General features: G+C 43.0%; 1 protein-coding gene across 1 annotated transcript in view; it reads left to right on the top strand.

Annotated features, from left to right (window-relative positions):
- Window positions 1-5,176: 5,176 nt before the first annotated feature.
- UGT8 (UDP glycosyltransferase 8) overlaps window positions 5,177-23,156 on the top strand; it is a 47,847-nt gene continuing 29,867 nt past the window's right edge. Inside the window, exon 1 of the mRNA XM_064450568.1 lies at window positions 5,177-5,311. The gene's annotated coding sequence lies outside the window, so the exon portion shown is untranslated. The remainder of the gene's footprint in view (window positions 5,312-23,156) is intronic.

Genomic DNA, 23,156 nt, shown 5'->3' with positions numbered 1-23,156 from the left:
TCTACTCCCTCCATGGTCTTGCCAATCTTGGCCGTATCCTGCCTCAGCTTTTTCCTTTCCACGCAGAAGAGTTCCAGCTTCTTTAGTCTCTACTCATACAGCAGCTGCTTAATCCCCTTAAACACCTTAGATGCCCCCCCTTCCCGTACCTCCTCTAACCACAGTATATCCTTCATAACAAGGCATGGTGAAGTGGGATTAATGCTTTTAACGCTTTTCTACATGAAAGTGCTCTGAGGCTGTGGTCAACAAAAACTCAGGACAAAAACCTTCTCAGAAAGCTACAGTATTGCCAGGCAAGGAGTAATAAGAGATGAGATCTCACTTAGGTTTGTTTCTAAATGATGCCTTCTTCCTCCGTTAAAATTTCTGCTCAAGGAAACAGAACATTAGGGTTTGTAAACACACAGGCTGCGCTGAGAGAACAACTGCAGGAGCATCACAGGTTTCTCCTCTGAGTGAAAAACCCATTGAGATGCCCCATGTTCTGCTGCCACCCGGATATACATAAGTTAACTAGAAATTGCCATTTCACACTTACAAGATCCACAAAACAGCGTGATCACACAGTAGTTATTTTCTGTTGAGAAATGCCATTCACAGCTGTAAAATACAGTTATAGGGGGCTGCCTACATAGGTGGAATAATTATATATACACATTATATATACACACTATATATATACATAAATAAAATAAGTAGTGGCAAACAAACATCACTTTTGCATTAGTGCCAATTATGAGTGATAATAAGGCCAACAGTTGCCTACAGCAAAGGCAGACTCCTCTGTAGACCTTGACTGTGTTTATGGGGAGCTGTGAACAAGGTCACAAAACCTGACAAGCAGATCTGGAAGAGATGGTTATCTGGTAACACTGTCATTAAATTAGGTAATATACATTTCAGGTTATTAGTTCCATCTGGAAAATTGGTAAGGCAACAGAACAAAAAAAGGTTATTTAAATAAATTAGTTCTGCTGCTTATGATCTTATACCAATTAACAAGTGAAAGTAGCTAATGCTATCTTAGAGAATTTACAAGGAAGGTTATACTCTTGAAGTACATGCAGATATAGTCAAAACAATCAAAGCACTAGGAAAAGAAAAACACTTAACTGGATGTGGATCACCCCGATCCAGAAATCTATGGGAGAAAGTACCCTCTCTTTTGCCAACAGACCAGCGCAAATCAGGCGAAAAGCACAAGGGACACAATCTTCAATTTAATTGACATACATTGTCCAGTCCAATCAAACAGATTTGAAGAAACACAAGTGTCTATATATCTATATTCTTATATTTCTACAGTCTTATGATAAACACTGTAGTGGGAAGAAAATACAACAGGAAACAGCATTCTCCAGCTGCTGCACCCTTGCCTTCATCCAACAGAATCAAGGTCTAAATGCCTCAGAGAAATGTTTCATGTCAAGATGCGTTTCTTGTTCCTCAGGTAGTTAGAATAATTTTGATGACATTAGTGTTCAACTTAAAAGCACGTGAAATAAATTCCTCTCTTGAAACATAATATGAAGGTGTCCCTTTGGACAACATAAGAAGGTGATTCAAAAACACTTCTGAAGTGTTTGTTAGCCCCGTAAAACTTTAATGACAATTAAAAATGCTGCATATTTCTAGCATTTTGTGACTTTTCATTATTTTATTTAAATCAGATTTCCTTCTCACAATTTGGAATTCCAAGATTCCACAGTTTTTGCAACACAGGTTTTCTGTGTCACGTTCTGGAATTTACTGGAGAACAAAAATTCTACATTTCAGTATTGGGCTATATACCTTATATACCTTAGATTTATAATAATACTTTAATTAATAATTAATACCGTATAGTCACTGCCTCCACAGCTGGGCTGCTGTAAGTATGCAGCAAGGAGCAAATACAACAAACAGTTAAACACAGAAAAACACCCCACTACTTTGCATTATGCACACTTATTACTCTGAAAATAATCTACAGTTCACTTGCATCTCTTCAATGGTAAAAGAAGTCTATGAACATCACTATATTATTTATAAAAATAACAAGTCAGGCAATAGAAGATTGGAGCTGTCACATACAATACATGGATATTCCAGAGCAAAATACTATTTTATCTGCCAAGACCGTACAATTTGAGTCTCTGGGAGTGCCCAATATTTCCACGAGACATTAAATTGTGACAAGATGAAACTTGGAATTACATAGTAATAATTGTATCACACAAGTTAATAATTCTGGTTTCAATTACTTTGGAAAATTACTGTGATATGGCACTTTTAAAGGTTTCCACCCAAACTGCGCTGTATCTCCGTACTTAAAACCTGCACAGAAGGGAAGGTATCAACATTTAGTACTTCTGGAGTCTTCTATACCAGGAAACCATTGAAAAGACATCAGCTACAGTCAACTTTTGAAGCTGCTTTTCCTGGACTAGTCTAAGAAAAAAAAAAATCATTACAGGATGCCTAGAAAACAGTAAACTGAGACGATACTGAATGTTCAAGTTTGAAGATACTCTTCCAATCCAAAAGTCAGTCTCCCTGAGAGCAGGCGCTATTGTAACATTAGGTACCATATATTTCAGTACTTCCCTCAAATGCAAAAAGACCGTCTTGGAAAGAAATACAAAATTGTTAAATACAAAATTATACGCATATCTGGAGTTTGAAATAAAACCAGTTTTGCAATAGCACGTAACCATAACATGCAAAGACAGGAAATTACCACGTGCTTTGAGTTGAAATATTTGCACCAAAGAAAGATCACTACATCACATTACAATAAATGTACAATGTTATGAGGAAATAATTAATTCTGAACACATTAATTTTCAATAAAATGCTTTATCTGACCCACGCCAGTCTGCTGAAGACAGGAAATTGGGAAAGCAGGACATTGATAAAAACAAGCAACTCTGACTTGCTGACAGGAAAGGTAGAGGGTGGGGGGATGAATAAAAAAGCTCCTAGAAGTAACATTCTCTCCTGAGTTAGTATTAAATAGTATACAGTCATTACATTCAAAATACTACCATCACTGTCAGACATTTTCAATACAACATTCCATGAAAAGACTCTTAAATGAAGTTTTTACCAAGGTCTGATAAGTAATTTTAATAAACACTCCTCAGATAATCGCACGAATTGCTACTTCTCAGCATTGCTGCTTCCACGGCAAGAGCCGCTTTATTAAAGCTGCTACCCAAGAAACAGAAAGAATCCTCACTAACATGCAGGAGATGCCAGCATATCTCAGAGAAGCCTGAACAAAATTTACGCTTGGCTCTGTTTGGGTTTTACTGAGCCAGTTACCGCTGGAATAAGAAGGTAGTTCAGATTTGTGGAGGAGTTTAATTCATTCAACTCTTACCTATTGCTTTCAATTGGCATTACAGTTTGAAACTTATTTCGCCTGGAAGTAACAAAAACTTCCAATACAGGCATGGTTCTGTGTGCTTGATTCTGGGACGCTTCAGAATCTCATTTTTAAAAGCTCAATACATACCTCAAAGCCAAAGGCCCCTATTAGCTTGTAGGATTTGAGTATCACCTGCTAAAGCCTAACACCTCATTTAATGTTAACTAGATGTCACATGGGGCACGAGATTTGAGAAACTTTAATGATTTACTTTAATGATCCTTTTAAAAAAAATGGATCTCAAATGAATATAATGAGAAGTTCTATGTCCCACATAAATTGGATTAATTTAAATGAAAGTGAAGTTTCATCTTCTTTTGCAAGCCACTTTTGCTATAATGTAGTTAAACTTAAAGCTTGTATTCAGTTTTCTTATCGTTAACTTACGCAAATTTCATTCACTTTCTTGTTTTGGCTGATGAAACTGAAGCCTTCAGTTTTACGAAAGGAGTAGCTTGATCTGTCAGATCAGAAGTCTGTCTGAAACTTCTTTTCCTTTAAAGTTCATTACAAAACTACAGTGAAAGAAACATCTGCCTTGGTAGGTCCATAAAACGCTTTTGAACTTACAACCTAAGTAGGTGAAAAGTTTGGATTTTAAAAAGTGTGTGGCAGGCTGGGGGGCAAACCTTGTTCTTCCAAAGAACTTTTGTTGTCTGTCAGCTCTGAAATTACACTTTCATTATATAATAAGTGGATACAGCAAAAAAAAAAAACAACCAACAAACCAAGCACCCCCACACCTAAACCACACACAGGTAAAACTAATTGGAAAATTACCATTAGTATTTAAACTTCATCAGGTGAGGGCTTAGAAGGCTCTGGGTAGCTCCTTCCTGGGTTGATAGAGGACAGTAGTGGTATAGTGTTTTTAAGCTAGCCTTCCCCAAGCAGGGAGCTGAGCACTTTTCGCTGCAGCATGCGAAAATAAAGGCCCGTCCATCACTCGAGTAGCCAGGATGAGCTATGTAACTGCGCTTGGCTCTCATGAAGGGGAGATGGGGGGGAAAGGCTTTAGAGTTTCTGAGCGCTTGGGTGGGTTGCTTTTAACCCAAGCCAGCCGGCCACGAAAGAGGAGCGGCGTGAGGGCAGGGCTCCGCGCCGGTACCCGAGGCGGGGGGGAAGGATTGCTCCCGGGGTGCCGGTTTGTCAATCCTCCTCGCTTCGCAGCGCGCCCTCGAAGGCCGGGACAGCGGCGTGGGGGGCCCGGGGGGCGTGAGGGACCCCGGGGGCGCCTCAGCCGGTCCCGCCGGGGGAGCGTCTTCCCCCCGCCCGCCCCGGCGGCGCCTCCCGCGGCCGGACGATTGGCGGAGGGCGGCCCCGGTCCCACCCGCCAGAGGCGGGCACAGGGGACCTGCTCCAGCCGGGGCTGCCCGCCGTCCCGAGAGCCGGGGCAGTGCATGGGGCGGGAGGGCGCCCGGGGAGCCGGACGGCAGCTCTCCGCGCCGCTTGAGGGGAGCCTTTCCTCGTGTAGCCGAGGGAGCCGGTGGCAGCATCTCCGCGGGGGCGGACGGCAGCGCCGGTGTATGCGTCCGGCGGGCGGTGGGGTGCCGGGGCGGCAGCGCGGCGGAGCGGAGCGGGGGCGGCGGAAAGTGATGAGAAGTTGAGGGGGAGGACGGAGCGAGGGTGCCTTGTCCTCCTCTCCTCGGCCCGCGCCGCAGGGGCAGCCCACCCCGCAGCAGGTGCAGCAGAGCCCGGGCGGAGGGGACAGGCGGGCCCGGCGCCGCAGCGGAGGGGAGCCGGCGGGAGCAGGGCCGTAGGCCGGGCCGGACGGAGCCGCGCAGCCCCGCTCGACTGAAGGAGAAGAGGGGGGGGGTTCCGAAGCAGCGGTTCGCTCCGGTGTTCGGCACGTTACCAGAGGCAGCGACGCGGAGAAACGGCCCTGAAGGGAAAGCGGTGAGGGAGCTCGGGAATAACCCCCGCGGGCAGCGGGAGGGCGGCCGGGGAGGGGGGCGAGGCGGTGCCGGCGTCCCCCTCTGAGGCGGAGGGAGGCTCCCGTTTCACCTTGCTCCTCTTTTTAGTTCCCCCCTCTCCTGCTTTCTTTTCCTTCCTCCTTCCCTCCCTCCCGTAACGCAAGAGGAAGCCCCGGGCGCCTTGCATCACCCCGCGGCGGAGGGTCCGGAGTAGGGGTTGCGGTGAGCTGACTGGAAAGAAGCCGCAGGGAAAGGGGAGGCCGTGGCGATGCGGTGTCCCTGAGCAAGGGGACGGCGTGACCTGGGAGTGCGTGTGTGTGGTGTGTGTGCGTGGGGCGCCGTGTCCTTGCGGGGGTGCTGAGGGGCGTCATTTCTGGGCGGAACAGGGACCCTCCCCGCTCTTACCCTGAGGTGAGCTCGGGGCTGCCGCTGCGGGGAGAAGGAGGGTTCGGGGGCGGCGGGGAGCGCCGCCGTCCCTCGGAGAGGGTTTCTGGGCGCCGGGCACGGTACCTGTGTGGGGCGGGCGGTCTCCGCCTCAGGCGCCGCAGCGCGCGGAGGCACCGGGTGGCCCCGCGCCAGCCCCGGGGACCCGGCGCTGCCGCGCCCGGCAGGTGCCCGCGCTGCGCCTTGAGGAAGTTGAGCGCCGTGAGGAGGAGGAGGAGGGGGCCGCAGCGCTGCCGAGGCGAGCACTGACTCGTGCTGCCCCTCAGCAGGGGACGAGGCACTTGGGAGAAGTTGGGGGGATGAAGCGAGCCGTGGCGGGAGGGGGGTGCTCGCCGCAGGCCCCGGGGGTGGGGGGCCTCTTTCGGACACTGACTTGGGCTTAGTTAAGCCTTACGTTTCGCTTTACCCCCCTTCTGCCTTAACGAACCGGCGCGGTTATTCGGCCCTGGGCCTCTCTGTGAGAGGCTGTCACCGGCAGCCACCCCAAGTTATGTAAGCCGGGCAGCCACGGCAGCTTGTGGACACTCAGTAATTTTTATTCTCCAGGTGCAAACTTGGAGATGTGTTGTGAGGGACCTCCGTGTGTGGCCTGGGATGTGTCTCGAGTGTGCTGTGCTGTCCGGTCCGTGAATGTTACCGGAGTTCTGGTCAAGGCTGCCTTGCCTTTGAAGGAAGAACATTGCATAATTGCTGCTGTGCTGCTCCTGTGGGCTCAGAAGAGAAGGAAACTGGTTAAGCGTAGACTTTTAAGGCAATAAAGTTGAGGTATTTAGAAAGGTATTAAATGCCATCTTGTCCTTTATGACTCGTTTACATACTTGTCTCAGTACTGGCTATGGAACAATATGAAATTATTAAAAAATACGCAGCCCGTTTAGCATGCTCATCAGAGTTGCCGGGGGATGAACAGCAGTGAGTAACTTCACTAGTAGAGATCCTTGAAGGTCTTCCCCCCCCCTGCAAAGCCAACAGCTCGAAAGCAGTGTTCTTCTTTCACATTATGACTAGGTGACTTAGTTTTGGGAATAATTCATGTAATACCACTCCTTTCTAGACATTTATTCTAAAAATTGCCTTGGTTACGTTTTCTCTCTGAAGCTGCCTGCCTGGTTTTCCAGCAGTTATCACGCAAGGTCACTTATTTATTTTAACTGAGCTAATTTTATAGCACCAACACAACATACTATGCAGTTAACCTTTACTTCACGTTTCCTTGTTTTTGTTCTTCTGTTTTGGTTATTGATCCAGGCTGAACACTGGATACTGCAGTGGCTGTTTCTTCAAAACTGCTAACTAGTTCGTGCTAGGGTCTTGTGTTCTTTCAGATAGCTTTTACACTATTGTGAAAATATTGGTTGAAATACAAGGAAATGAGTACCTGGCCTGAAATGCTTGCGTTTTGTTTTTGACTTTTGCACAATGTTTGCCATCAACAGACGGCCTTTGTAGGAAACTAGAGAAGGGAATTATTTACTTTTTGTCATATGTGTTTATTAAGTATATAGACTCTTAAGGTGAGAATCCTGTTAGAGTACTTTGTGAACACCCCTTATGTTTTATATTCTGAGTGCTCTAAGCCTTTGGGTGGTTCTGAAGCAGGAGTTGGATGGAGAAACCTGTGGGACTGACCAGGGCGTGAGGAGAGGACATCAGAGGTAATCGCTGCATCCTTGTTCTGTGCAGGGTGGTGTCACCTGAGCTCTGTAAGAGTCCTCTCCTTGCCTGTGTTGGTGGAGTGGAGGGCAGCTGACTCACAGAGGAAGTGGTGACGAAGTAATGGATTGATCTTACACGCTGGTGGCAACTTAGTGAATGGCTGCTAGCTGTTGTAGTTTGTTGGCAGTCGTTGCAGCTACAGCTTGGACTTGGCCTGTGGTCAAGGCAGGCTCTGCCTTAACTCCAGATGGGTACCCTAGAATAAACTTTGCTGTGTTGGTTATTGTTTAGAGAAACCGAATGTAGTCAGAACTACCAGGTTAATGACATTTCAATACCATATTTACCATATCTAAAACACTTGAGAGGTTGTTACCCAAATCATCCCTTTGGAATGACAGCTGTATTAGTCAGTTCGCTTGGAGGAACTGAATTGGGGGTTAGTAAATGACAGGGGTGCTGTAGATCGTGGTAATGTGGTCTAACTTCTTTGTAAAGAACGAGAACCTGCTGTATATAATTTGCTACAGATGGACTTGGTTGATGTCTACTGATGATTCCAGGAATGGAAAAAAGCAAATTTATCCAAGTCTTCGCTGTGTGGTAGTTGTGTTACTACGTGTGCAGACGCTGGGTGAGAAGGTGGTGTGGTAAGCCTCATCACCCATAAAACAATGCCACCGAGCAGAGCTTTTGTGTATGGCCTTTTCTGTGCCTGTTGAGACTTGTACAGAGGCTGTGTCTTGCTGCACCACTCCTCCCACCACTTCAAAAATGTTTTGCAATTAAGGATACTAATAACTAACAACAATGATGCTTATTCTGACCTGATTGTTTTCTAATTGACCTTGTGGAGCATGAGCTACATTATTTCTGACTTCAGCGGCTGAGTATTTTATTGCCCACACCTACTTTCCTTTGTGTTTTATACTTTGGGTTCTTCAAAGCGCTTCTTTCCACATCACTGTTCTAGTCATGTTGCTTCCTTCAGAATAGTATGAAGAATTCATCTCTATTGTGAGTCCCTTATGAGTGCATTACTAGGAAAATCACACTACAGTATTAAAAGCTATTGAGGTATTTGTTGTAAGATCATATTTGAGATGCTTATTAAATGAAATACTTTTTCTCTCCAGATCCTAATTCTTAACAGAAATGCTTTTACTTCTGTTTCAGTATTATAGAGTGATATGTAAGAAGAGAGTAGGATTGCGTTTGAGGAACGCTGATACATTAGAAGCAGTTGAAATCGTTTGCCTCCTTTTGCTGGGACGTTTATTCTTTGAAAAATTTTCAGCATGGATTTATCTTTTTGGGTTTGTTTTAGAAAGTATCTTTGGCCTGAAATGTGATGTTTTGATACAGCTCAAAGTGTCTGTGAATAGGTGTTGTGGAGGGCTGCTCTTACTGTTTTCCATGAAGTAACCTATACTAGAACCATTTAATGTAATTCTCTGTCCTGAAATGTGTGGTGGCTTTTCCTTTTTTACCCCCAGGACAACTTTGCTTGCAATGAATTTCCAAGACTTGTGACATGAGATTTCTTGAACCCTTTGACAAAATATTTCTAGTGGTTTATGCCACTTAGGATGTATTTATCTTGAATGCTCAGTGTGTGAGGTCCTCTTAATCCTCCTTGTAAGGAAGAAGTCTTTAAACTGGCAGTAGCTGTGTAAAGAAAATCCCTTAGGACTTGGTCACCACTCTTTTTCATTGCTAGTCCATTAAAATATTATTCGTAATACTGTTTTATGATCTAATAGAGGAAGTTTCAGCTCTCCATTTTGCTGTTACATAATCGCACCATGCTATTTTTGAATTATTTTTGATTTTGCTAATCATATGAAAGATTTTCGTGCTACAGTTCCTGACTTGGAGCCAGTGTGTTGGAGTAGGAGCAAGTCCTTTCTTTTGGAAGTGTTTGAAATTTTTACTGTTGACCATAGAATTTTGTGTGTGTCCTTAATTCCTAAATATGGAGAGAGTTGTCAACACTACCTGTGGTTTTATGGCATAACTTACTGTTTGTAACAGCTAAACAATTACACCTAACTGACTACACCTGGGCCTAAAGGGTGTTTATTAAATCCTTGATAAGTCTTGACCTCTTTGATCAGCAGATAGTTCAGCGTTGCAAAATTGTACAGGTGAGAGTTGCAAAAAGTGGTTAGAAAAAGTAGTTATAACCCCATTTTCTATGATAGTTTCTCTGAAGTAGCACAGTTGTCACGCATGTAACTTTATTTGTACAGGGGAACAAGCGTAGCTTGCTGCTTTGCTCTATGCTGTTCTTTTTCCCTCTGAATGGATGGTTCAGATTCATGAGAAATAAGCGACTTATGACTGCTTTCCCTTCCTACTCAAGAACTAAAGAGAGAGTTAATGGGAAATCTTGGGTTGGCATCAGTTTCTGACCTGAGGTGGAAATGAGCCTTGATGCTCTGGAGAAACACTATGCTTTTTAAAAGTCAAACCAAATAGTTGCTAAGCTTGTGTCTTGGTGTATTTAAGGGGAGGTAGCAGTGTGAACACAAAAGGTGGAGGACCCTCTGAGTTGCTTAAATTAAGACACTATATTCCACTAGAAAAAACTGTTTTCACCCATGTATCAACACCTGTCTTCAAAAAGTTATTTCATACGTTCATTATGTGTGAGGATTGAGTGCACAGCTGTAGCACAACCTTCAAACATCAAGTTCTGAAATTCAAGGCCTCAGTTGTGAAGGTTTTGATTAAAACAGTTTAAATCAAATTAAATCAGATTAAATCAGATTAAAGCAGTTACATATGCTGAATTTGATACCACCCCCCCAAGCTGAAAGTTATTTGGCTTAAGTCAAATGAATAAGGTTTTGAAATTTAATGCTAAGAGCGCCAGTTCATAAAATAAAGGTATTTAATTAAGAACTGTAAAAACTTCAATGAAAGTAAAGTACTAGTGTTAAAAAACCCCATGGTCAGTACTTGTGTTGTTACTTACTTGGCCTTAACTTTTTCTTTTCAGGACATCATTGTTGTCCTCCCAGTTCAATGTTTAAAATGAGAAATTCTCAAATACAGAGAAAACGTGGATATTTCCTAGTTTATACTATGAATGAGATCAAAGCAGCATATTTCTCTGAATGAAATCTGGTTTAGGAACAGGAATTTTGGCCAGAATACTGCTTTAAACGTTAGAGTAACTTACACGGTGTGTAGATGTGCAGCTCGCTTCTGAGGTGAAGCGGAAAGCGTGGTGGCAGAGCCCGCTGTGGTTGTCAAACCTAGCAGTGTAGCGGGACGCTCTTTCTGCAGCGTGCAGTGCCCGGAGAGGGAATCTACGCTCCAGAATGCAGTTGTATGTGTCTCTGCTTGGCTACACCTGCCCCTGAACCGACTGAGAATGCAGATTTAGTTACTAACTTGAATCTGGTTTGTTTCATGGAAAATAATATTCTCCCCCAGTTTGATTTAAATATTTCCCCTCCAGTTCCGCATCCAGTTTGATTTAAATATTTTTATCTAGGGTGAAACATAGGAAATAAGCTAGGAACAAGAATGCAAACATAAGCGATGTTGTGCCAAATACATAAATGTTTCATACTGCTGAAAATTCCATAATGAAGTACTTTTTCAAACGAGTTTGGTTTTTTCCCTTCTCACTTTAAAAGCTGTTACTGAGCTGTAGTAGTTTATGTTCTATCTCTTTCAGATAATAAGATTTAGTGCTGCTCTTAAGTGGCATAGTTGCTAGACAATGTAGATGCTGTGTGCAAGTTAATTAAATGTTTACTTTGTAAGTTTGCTTGGGAAGCTGCTTCTGCCAATTTTTCATAATGCAAACAGGTGCTGAAAAGTACCTTTTTTTTCATAGCATGGGCGTGCCGAGATGTTAAACTTGTACCTTGGTAGCAGTATTTTTCTCAAGAGCATTTTTGACTAGAAGGTTTCCGCCAGTGGAGAGCTGGCAGATGCGGTTTGGCATCGGCAGCACTCGGGATAGTGTGTGCCGCAGGCAGCACTGCCTCTGCAGGAGTTACCTTTGGGGTAATGAAAGGGTTAACCACCTCTGGTGCCTACAGAGTCAGTAGGTCAGAAGCCTTGACTAGAAGGGTCTCTGGAAGGCCTTGTACAAATTTGCAGTTAGTACAGAGTTGCTGGCAACATGAAATCATGTCAGCCGTGGCTCTTTTCCATCCAAGTCCTGAATACCTGTGAGGATGGAGGTTCCCCATCTCCTCTGGTGACCTTTCGCTGTGCCACACCCCTCTTCCAAAGGAGAGGGTTTTTCAGGTGCCAGTCTGAACTTTTTAAGCTGTAATTACTGTTGCCTCCAGCAGTGACGAACTGATAGCCAAGGAATTTGTCTGTGAAGCTAAAAGAGATCTCTCAAGGTGGATTGCCTAAGCTGGAAACAAACGCATACTCTGATTGCTCCTGGCTTTTGTAAAAAGAGTTGTTTCTGCCAGTTGCCAGTTGTTCTGCTTGTGTCTGTCCCTGATGGCCCTCAGCACACCAGCTGAAATAGTGTGTGTCGCTCATAGGCCATAGGTAGTGCTGGCTGCAAATGCTCTTGCGGTGTAGGAGGTGGGTCAGTTTTTCATACGGGAAGCCTGCTGTGCTGGTAGTCCGTGAAGTGAGCTACAGGCCCTGGGAATCTCGCTGCTGCTCCGCACCTTGCTGGCAAAAAAGGTGTCAATCTTGTCTGCTTTCTTATAGGGTTCTCTTTCATTAGCCCTCTTATGCCTGGGTGAACTTGGAGGGGACTGTCATGGTAGTCCAAATTAAACTTGTATGCCGGCATACTCTAAATATGGAGAAAGAGTTGTTGGAGAATTAGACCCTTGATTAACCCTTGCTGGTCCTTGGAAGAATGTTATTTCCTGTCCTTGAGTTCAAAGAAACTGAACTTTGAGAGGTGTGTGTTGATGTGTATGGTGTTTGGTCCTTGGGCAGAGAAGTCTCTCATAAGTAATTGAGCATAAAATGCTGTGGGAAGCTTTGTTTACACATGGTTTTTTCCAGAAGTCTAAAGTGGAAAATTTCAGGTGGTTCAGCAAGATTTTTCTCATTTCCCAGAAAGTTCCATTTCAGTGGGTAGAAACAGACACACGTGCATATGTAGAAGCACTTGATGTGCATCTGGGTGGTTTATTGATTTGTTTTGGCTTTACACCCACATCATTCTCTGTGAATCATTTTTATCTTGACCCTCTGCAACCTTTGGGCCTAGGTCTCTTTCTTAATATTTGTAAATTAACAGTGTACTTAAGTCTCAGATTGTCTTTGAAGAATCCACAAACCCTATCTTTAGACCCTTTCCTTTCTGAAGTTATAATCCGGTCTTGGTAAATTACTGATACACAGAAACTTCCTGCCAATTTGTAGTATTTAATAATCTTTATACAGCTCCTGCAAAATGCCCTAAGTCTTTTCTTACCCCATGCTGGAGTGTAGTCTGCACCTTTTTAGAAGATTCCTGAGTTGATTTCTGTCCCCTCTTGCTCTTAGTGATGTGGTCTTGCTCTTAAAATCAGAGTCCGGGGATTAAACTAGAGAGAAAAAGTACTGTATGTGACAGCTTTATCCTTATTCTAACAACCAAATTCTACTAGGAGGTAGTTCAAAGCAGACTCTACAGAACACAAATATCTGAGAGCACAAGACAGTAATTTGCTTTGAAAACAAACCCCTGTACCTTGTGAATTTCAAAGCAGAACCTAATGATGAACAGACTGAACAAGCTGAATGTTATTGGAGTGTCTGTGTTGCTGCATACAGTCTTAAGCAATTCAGTTATTTTAACTGAGCTGAATAAGAGCAAAACATTATTCAATCAAGTATTTTAACTTTATTCAAAGTTGTGTTTCCCATTGCAGAAACAAACCTGCTATAGTTTCCCTTGTGATTCTGTTTGTGTGGCTTGTTAAAATGTAGTTATTTGCTATAGGATGAAGTCAGAAACTGAACAAAGAAATTCATTCAGTGCTTCTAGGTGTCATGTGATGGCGTGACCAGGGAGAGCTTGTACCAAGCTGAAGCTAGCTGTAGTGAAAAATGAAGCACACCCCCCAACAATTAGTAAAGTTAAAATAAAACCCTAGCAAAATGTCTTTAAGTCTAAAACTAATGTTTCAGATCCTGAGGCTTACTCATGAGGCGAAACTCATGCTTGTGTGATGGTATCATATAACTATAGGCTGTGTTTGCTGCACCAACAAATCAAGCTTACTACAAAGCTGTGCTCTGCAATTTCTTCCAGCCCCTTCCTCAGAGTCATTTTACTGAAGGAGAATCTGTCACTGGTGAAAGTCTTTAAAATCGGGCAAATCAGGCAGGGTTGGTTTCTTCGTCTCGTGGTACTTCATTCAGCCAGTACGTCAACCTGTCTTTTTTATGCTGATGTGAAAGCGAAGGCTTCCTGGGCAGCTTTGACTCCTCACTGGAGGTGTCTTTGTCTCCATCAGCTGCAGTGGCACTCGTGCCCCGTGCTCGCTGCAGGTAGAAGGTTTTTTCCTTTTGCTTTCTGCACGTACTCTTGTAGCTCTTGACTGTGCAGCATAAATCACATTGCAGTAAATTATTCTCTTACTGGGCTCTTCGGGGCAGCACAGTGTCACGCAGCAGGAGCAGGGCCAGCAGTTTGAGCCAGTAAATAACATCTTAAACAGCAGTGGTGTCTCTAGGAAATGTGGAGTAACCTGTTGAGTTCTCTGTGTTAATACCCTCGCTGCTCGATGTCACAACATTATTTCTGGTTGCTTTCTTTCTGGTGTGAAATGGCTGCAGCAGGTTGAGAAACATTGCTTTCAGATCTTGGTACTTGGAGGAAAGGTCTCCAGAAGCTGAGGGGACTCTGTCAAGGGACTGGCATGTCGATGCCAAAATACTATGTCCTCCGTGAGTTCACGTTAGCTGTGAGGAAGATGTATAATTTGTCAGAAAACATTCTGACGTTGTTTTTGGATGAACTGGACAAATCCCTCCACAAGGAATAACGTGTGTTGCTTTCGGGTAGATGGCTTTTTTGCTATCTGTAGTCTGCATATATCTTTCTAAGGTGCTTGGAGTGGAGTAACTATGGGCAGCAAGGATAAGACCTGCATAATAGAGTGCCAATGTGGAGAAATCAAGTTGCTTGTGCAGAGTCAGGTTGGATTTGATTGAAGGTGCATGGGTTTTGGAGCAGGCTTTTAATTCCTCAGGTTTACGGCACTGTGCTGTTTTTCTGTCCTGAGGTCCAGGATTGTGCATCGGCTCTGTTGCAACACTGGGGGCATATGTGGCCAGCTTTGCGCTGGTGCAGAGCCCAAAGTAATAAACACAGCCTGACCTGAGCTGTCCTACTAATGTGTGTCTGGGCCATCTTCCCACCTTCGTCCCAGTTCTGGGGGTACGGAGCAGCTGCCGAGGTGCTGGGGCCAGTAGCCAGTTCTAGTCTTGCTATACTGCTTTGGACCTAGGCCAGCAGCAGGAAGGATGGGTGTTTCTTTTTGCAGCAATTCTGGGCCTGACTAAGCCTTACAGAAGAATTTGCAAGAACAGTTTTACCAAACCGGTGACAGGCACCCTGCTACATAGGGTGAAATACTTATAGATTGTAAGGATCTTAAAATACCCCCTTTGAATTGGCCAGTGCACAAAAGAGAACTTGCTCTTCTTGCCCTTTTTACTTTCATTTGGGGTACTAAAATAGATTCTTGAGGTATTTTGAATTGTTCTAACTAGCTTATTTGGTAGGTCTGCGGACATTAGTTTTCACAGGGTGTGAAATCTTTGAAACTTGCTTTCATGCAGTTAGTTGGACTGAGTCTTGAAAATGGATACTGGTACAACAGTGACATTCAATAAAGTATATATTTTTAACTGACTACGGCCTGTTCAGTTCTAGTGCACAGCGTGTTAAGATAGATAAATTGTGGGAAGGGGAACGTGCCTCTGCCCTGTGTTTTGCTTCATATTATGAAAACATGAATTAGACTTCAGTGTTTACTTTACCCTCAGGTAAGTCTTTTCTTGACTGATGCTGTCAATTCTTCAGTATTGTCATCCCAAAGCATGCAGGCCTTACTATGGCTTGTAAGTGACTGTTGAAAAGATTGAATGTATTACTGTTAAGAATTTTAGCAATCTTGTATAAATTTAGAATCTATTCATAGACTAATAAAGGCAATCTTTGTAGATCTTATTTTTCTAGATAATTAATCTTTTCAGGAGTTTAGGGCTGTTTTCCGTAACCATGAAGACTCATCTAAAGCTGTTCTTTCAGAAAGCCAGTGGCAAAGTGCTAGCAGGAATGTTGAACCTCAGTCACTTGCTATAAATTAATCTTAATAGGACATTATGCCTTGCATAAGAGTTCTATTCCCATGTTAACTTGTTAAAAAAAATTATCTGCTAGCATGTCCATTGAAAATATGTACTATAAAACTGATATTTTGGAAGCATCTCTTTCTTTCTACCTTGCGACCTTCTGAGTGAGGATTTTTAAAATAGTTTTTCTGCAACTCTTGAGTACGAAAGCTTAGGTGAGATCCCTCAGTGTTTGCTGAAACCTGTTACACAAATAAGCTGTTACTGAAAGGGGTTTCGTAAATTACATATCCTTCTGATTTGCTTGTAATTCCTTTGCTGTTTGCTTACCTGACGAAGTAAGTCTCTGACAGATGATTACAGTGGCATTGTAATGCCTATGAATCTTCCTCTTTTATCTGTAGATGTGACATTCTTCTACTTGTTGAAATGCTTCAGTCATTGGACGGGAGGATGTAGTTGTTCAACAAACTGTACAAAGGAAATGCAAATGCCAGCCCTTGTTTGTGTGCATGATTTTGTATGAATAATTTCCTTATTTGGTTCAAATAGGAGCCTGTAGTTACAAGCTAAATCCTACTACTTATCAAAAGCATTGCAACAGAAAATAACAATAATAGCATACACTACCTTAGCAATTAGTATCAAGATGTGCGATAGGGAAAACGTAAGAATTGAAATCTGAAGGCTGTGCAATACCTGTTATCAGAGTTTCTTCCTAGATAACAGTGGTTCGCTGCTCCAAGGCTCTGGGCATTCACACATTTCTGGTGCTCTCATCTGTTTTACGGCACATGGGTTGCTTAGTAGCAACTGCTTCCTAATCTTAAACGGCAGTTTGCTGCCTGAAGTCAGCTTATGGGCCTGATTTACTGTAATGCTCCTAAAGGATTATAGAGTAGTATTTCCTATTACCTACTGAATATGTACAGTACAGCAAGCAGTATAATAGGTTAAGAACATATTTTACAATTGCCAGCTTAAAGGATTCAGGAGTCAAGTTGTACTTTCAGCTTGAAGAATGTGGTCTTTCTTACTGTTGTCTATTATGCCGCTAATTAAAATGTTCCTGTGCCTGTGATGATTTGATCAGCTGAGATTTACTGTTACGTATAACTTGGTGCATTTCCCTCACATAGGTGACACTTTCTTACTCTGGTGCTCGGCAAAAAATAATACTGACATGGACTGGCATTAAATCTTAAAGAAAATATTTTGAGGGGGTCTTAAAATTATTTGTATTGTTACAAGCGGTCTCCTGGGGGATGTCACAAATAGAAAGCAAGACCTCTCTTTCCTCTGTTTAATATTCCCCAATTTGGAATCAGTGCACTGCATTCATGCTCGTGTGTATGTATGTTTTTGTCATTAATATCAGCTTCTTGCATCGGGCTGATACAGCTAAGATTTGGTTTGGGTGCATGTGTATTTTATCACTGAATCATCATGTAAGCAGTGTATTAGAGAACCTTTTATTCGTCTTGGAATATTTTCTTCCTCTTTCAGCTTTATACTTAAGTGTAAGTGCTTTTTGTTAGCCATTCCTTGCTATCTTAGGCTTGATAAAAAGCTTTGCTCACAGGGCCTTTGGTCATGCAGCTAGCATTGTAGGGCTTGGTTCTTTATTTGTTTAACTGAAATGTTTACAAGCCTGTGAAGGCTGGATACTATGCTTTATCTGTAGAACTGTGTTTAATAGCAGCTAAAGCAAACAGGTTTGCATGTAAAATAAGTTAACATCAATGGGATTTTGAGTAGGCAGGGCAGAACTGGAGCTTCAGTAAATCAGGTAACACAGGAAATGCATCAGGTAACAATCTCAGATCTGTTTTTATTTCTATTTCTTCTTGAATGCTTCCTTTTTATTAAGAGTGGTAGTAAACCATAGCCAGTAGCTGCTTATGTGCTTTTCAGAGGGAGTTTGTGGTGTCTTCCGTCACAACTTGGCATTTTTCTTACCATACTTTTGCCCACGTCTCTACAGTATGTACTATCTTAAGAGCAATAAATGCACTTTATATGTCCACCTGTGGTAAATGCTGCTCTTGGGCATTGGAAGGTGGGATTGGTTGCTGAGGTGACAGTGCACTCCTTTTGGGTCCTGGTTTTTGACCTTAGATGGAGGTACAAGCAGGTGGGCTAACTAGTGTTGAGTTCGACTTGGTGGGAGAAAAGCAGCTGGCTTTGCAGCAGCCTGGCCTGGAGCCCACCACGGGCAGCTGTGGTGTGTAACTGATAACTGGTCAAGAACCACTCTTGACCACTCTATGTGGAGACTTGATCAGATTTGCAACCTCTAAAAGTTTAGTTGCTGATAAAATATACTTGTTTTTTGACCAAAAAAAGTTCTCTGTTTTTCTCTTTCATTCCAGTTGGCTCAGGTCACGAATGTGAAATTTTGGAGCGTTTACAGCTCTAAAAGCAGGGTTTATATGCTCCCATCTAAAATAGTGAGTTTTGTGTAATGAACTGCCGATAGTAGAGAGAGGGATAATACTGTGAGCAGGGTTAAGTAATAAATCTTCATGTTAATCTCGCAGCAGTTTTCAGTATTCGCAGTTTGCTGAAACGCATACAAATCTCACATTTGCCCCTTTTTGATAATTACACTCCTGCAGTGCACAGCATAAGCTTTTTTTGTTTGGGCACAGACATTTCAGTGCTAATTCCCATCCACGCTTGGGATTGCAGAGGTGAAAGTCAAGTTGGTAAGCCTGTTCCTTTTAATGTGTACCGGTTATCTTGAACAGTAATGAGTAATTTGAGCTGTAATGAGTAATTGGGTAAGGTGAGAGTGATCAGTAGGTATAAAGATTGCTCCTTTGCTGTCAGCGCTGCTCTTGAGTATGAAGGGCAGCTCTGCAGGCCGAGGTCCTGGTCTTCTGACCACACTGCCCAGGTAAACTCAATGACCCTTAGAAAATCTAAAGGAGGGCTGGAAGGAAGGGAAGAACTTGAAAGAGCTAATGGCATCACTGAACTCAATCTCTGTAAAACTTCATTTGCTGCTTTGGAAGTCAGGAGCATTATGTATTACCAGTGAATAAAAAGGACTCTTCTATTATTATGCTATGCGTAAGTGCATAGGAACTGTTTACTTTCCTGAGAGCTGATGAATTCAATTAGGCATGAATATTCAAGCTGTGCTGTGTACAGAGGTGCTTGAGAGAGCCTCTTTTGCTTCTAGGTCTCACTACAATGGAAGAAAACACTGGCAATGCTATTGGTGGCTTGGAAATGGTTATTTCTGTGAGATTCAGAAGTAGTAGGTAGGCAGCCAGTGGTATAAAGCAGGGAACCCCCCAAACATGCCTGCAAGTTTTAATTACGGAATGAATAGCAGATTACTAAGGACTGGCAGTAAATCTAATATTTGATATCTATTTCAGTACTATAATTGTTACATAAATCATTAATTCGAATTATTTAGAAACCATTTCAATCTTAAAAATATAACTGTAATATTCAGTTTTACAATATTAAACACCAAGACTTTTTCATATAACTTGCGTAAATATCAATTCAGCTTCTTCCCACGTTGCCTAATTTTCAAGTATCAGGCCTTTGTGAACAATGAGGGGGAAGGATCCTCCCCATTATTTTTTCATCTGAAAGGCACTGATTTCTGTAGAGTCAAAATTCTTATTCTAGATCCTGCTTGGCCTTTCTGGGTGAATGGAAAAATACTTCCATTAAAAAAAAACCAGGATCAGTACATTTAGAACTGTTTTGGTCAGCTGAAAACATCACTCCAGCGGTCTTCTATGGATGTGCTTGGTTTTCTGTTACACACTTGAACTCATAATTTCTTTCATTTGAAAAAACACATGGAGGCCATTAACTTTATGAGAAGCTGTTGGAATAGGCTTAATGTTTAACCTCTTGGTATTTCTTTAATATTAAACTTGTTGCTGCGCTTGAGTAGGTGAACTCTTTACAATTGGCAGTTGGTTTCACTCATAAAGCCACTCTGTTTTTAGGGCTTTTTGGCTGAAAGTAGTAATGGCTTCAATTCAGTGATAATTTTGTGGGGTGGTGTTTTGGTTGGGGTTTTTTAAACTTAGAAAATTTGAATTTTTCTTTTCACCCTCTCTTATAAAAGGATGTTATATACCAGCACAGACAGCAAAATGGTCTTACTTAATAGAGGCAAATCCTAAGCAGGAGGACTTAAGAGGTAGTAAATGGTTTTATTATTAATTCTCCTGGAGAAACGCATTGTCCTCTGGCTTTGGATTTTCTTCTTTTTGTCTGTCAGGATACTTGACAATTCTTTTTCATGCTTTTGATATTCAGAAGGAGAAAACAGTTGCCTTGGATGTTGATCCTTTGTGGGTTTTTCTTGGCAAGTGATTTATTCTGGGAGTTCAGCACTGGAGTGTGACTGGAGGTTAGTGGGAAGAGTCCTTGTGTTCTGGTTTTGATTAGCTGGCGCTTCCAGCTGAGCACCACCTCCTAATCCTTCTGACCCCTCTAAAGCCCCCTCTGCCTGGGCGCTGCTCACTGCTTTTTGGAGATGTGCCGAATCAGAAATTCCCATTGAAATAGGCAAGTATCCACAGCTCTCCCTGGCCTGGTGGAAATACCTGATGTGCTGGTGGAGCTCACTGCTGAGGACAGTTGGACTCAAGGGGTGTCTGGGACTGAGCCTGAAGCTGAGCTTGTGTAGTGGTGTGTTTTCGCACTGTTGCTGCACTGAGCACCTACCTCTTCCCCCCCTCTGTCTGCTAAATGGGAGCTATGCTCGTGATTAGTTGGCTTACAGAGTACTGTTACATATTGCCCTTGTTCCTGCTAAATACAAAGCTTCTAAGATCCCTGCTTCTGTCTGGCCACAGGGTGAAATGATGAGACTTCATCCTGGAGGTTTCTACCAAAAGTTCACTGTAAGATCAATGCCATTTTTCCCCAGTAAAAATGTCAATTAGCATTTCTCCAATATAATCATGTATTTAATATTTATGGCTTGGCAGGTCCTGTACATATATTTTCCTGTCCCTGTGGAAGATGCTTGCATTGAAAAGGGGAGTTGCGTAATACACTTTTGAGAACTGATTATTTTTTCTATCAGTTCTGAAGATGCTATGACGTACAGGCTCTTGGGGAAGTGTGTTGATACACCTTAAGAGCAGTTTGGTAAATTGCTTGTAGTTATTGACAGATTTTCATGTTAGGTGGGTAGTGCTTTACAGTACCTGCACAGAGAGCAAAATATCCAATGCGATTCCCATTTAAAATGTTGCTGCTCGGTGAGGGCGGAGATGGGAAGCGGTGGGGCGATACTGTCTCCATGCCAGGGAAGTGCAGCTGTAGCTCCCGTAGCTTTTGGTGGCATGTGCGTAACCCCGGCTGTGGAAAATAAGCCTTAGGGCTATGTGCTGTGCTCCGGGCCTGTATCGGGTCGGGAGATCAAAGTACAGCTGGCGTGCCTGCATATGGCAATGCTTGGATCATGCCTAGCCCTTAGGCTCCTGGTACCTTTGATTTATACCGCTGATAGAAATGTTAACTGTTTTTGAGTTTCCCACTCCTACACCTCCATTCATGGTTTTGTAATACTGCTATTGTTGACAGGAGCATTAACCTAATACCGTGGGAATGCTTATAGCATGGGGAGAGGTAATCAATAATGTTTTTTTTCCAAGTTTGATTAATTTTTCTTGGATATTTCATTGGTGAACCATTATTTGCTTATTTAAAACCATGCTTACTTAACAAGTGTTATCCTCCAATGAGGCCCTGTTGAAGATAGCTGAGCATGGCTTGTTGGTACCAATATTGAATGCTATGCCAAGCCTGTGCACTTCTGCGCTTGCACAACCCTCTGCCACGGCTTGAAACCTGTGAGTTTTAGGAGCAAAGTGGGATGGTGAGTGGGGCTCGGTGCTGGCATGTCCGTCAAAGGGTGGTCCTGGGAGGCAGCCGGGCTCTGTGGAGTGCTGTGGCTTTCTAGAAAGCCTCTGGTGAAAGTAAAGACCTAAACTAAAAAGGCAATAAACTAAAGAATTAAATTGCTTTTTTAAGCTCTCTGGTAGGTCAGGCCTTTATGCTGGGAGGTAAGCTGTTTCTCATGTAGTAAGAATGCTTTTTCCAGCTTTACTGGAGAGTGGCGAGGATTGCCATTTAGCTTGATTTAACTACTACTGTTTGCCACGGAAGATGTTTGAAGGTAATCTCCAACACTTTAATTGAGGCAGCTTAAAAACCAAATTGGTCTCTCCTGATGTCAGGCGATGGTGCAGTATAGTGAAGACTTCGTATGCTACTAGTAATACTTGCAGCAAGTAATTTCCTCCCTCCTCCCCTGAAGTGTTATCGCTGTAAAACTGAGCTTTGTGCCTAGAAACAGCCAAGCGTCCAAGTACTTTCCAGAATGCTATGTCAGCCTGTGAATGTGGTGGGGGTGCAGAGATCTCAGATTCTCCATGTTTCTGTTCCTCACCCTTTGCCCACGGGTACGATAAGGTTTTGCTGTGCCTCTTTGTGCTGTGGGCTTTGTCCTGGGAAAGCAAAAGCCAAAACCCAGCAATAAAGCACATGTGCCCGAATGAACTTTTTTGTGCATACGCACACTACTGCTGGTGATCATTAATGTGAAATTGGTAGAGTTCTCCAAGTGATGGTCAGTAATCCCCTATGCAGTGGCTAACGCTTTCTGGAGACAAATGTAGAGGAGGCTTCAAATCCAGTAAGAGAGCTTTTCACCTGAGAAACGTGATTTAAATACTCAATGTACCTTGTTGTGATTTTGCAACTTTACTTGAGCTTGGTGCATGCTTAAAAACGCTTCCAAGTCAATCCACTTGGAGAAGCTGTAGTAGGAGAAAATCGGGGCATCCTTCAGAAAGCTTAAAATTATATAGTAGCAATACAACTAGGAAATGTTCTGGTGAGCTGGTAACCCAAGTACCTTAAAAAAAAAAAAAACAAACAAGTCCTGAGCCATTGTTGGAAAAGACCTCTAGAATCATGAAGTCCAACCGTCAACCCAAAATCTGTTGTAGGAGGGTTAAAGGCTACACTGTAAGGAGATAACAAGGACTGCGTAGCAGTCTTATTGGTTTCTGTTGTGCTTATTTATGAAGGACAACAGACTGGGCTTTCCACGTGGATTGGTTTGGCATGAGAAAAGAGCAGATTGTTTAGTTTGGCTTGCACTTGTTTCCCTATCCTAGGAGGATTAAAGTGACTGAGGAGCTTTCTGACATGTCCTCGCTGCGCTTGTAGCGCGCTTTGCTTTCATCTGGTGCATACGGCGTTTTGTAGGCTTTACTCAGGAAAATGTGGAGGTGGGGAAACCATTTTCCCTTTCCTGGCAGCCTGCTATTGTTGGGAACAGTGTGTGTTTAGGATGGCAGTGGGGTTTGCAGCATAGGTTAGAGTTAGTGCGTCAGCGCGTGCTGAAGTGCTGATTTAAGTAGGTTCAAAATCAAGTA

Source organism: Phalacrocorax carbo, chromosome 4, assembly GCF_963921805.1.
Source record: "Phalacrocorax carbo chromosome 4, bPhaCar2.1, whole genome shotgun sequence".
Lineage (NCBI taxonomy): Eukaryota > Metazoa > Chordata > Aves > Suliformes > Phalacrocoracidae > Phalacrocorax > Phalacrocorax carbo.
This window is presented reverse-complemented; position numbering and strand designations above follow the sequence as displayed.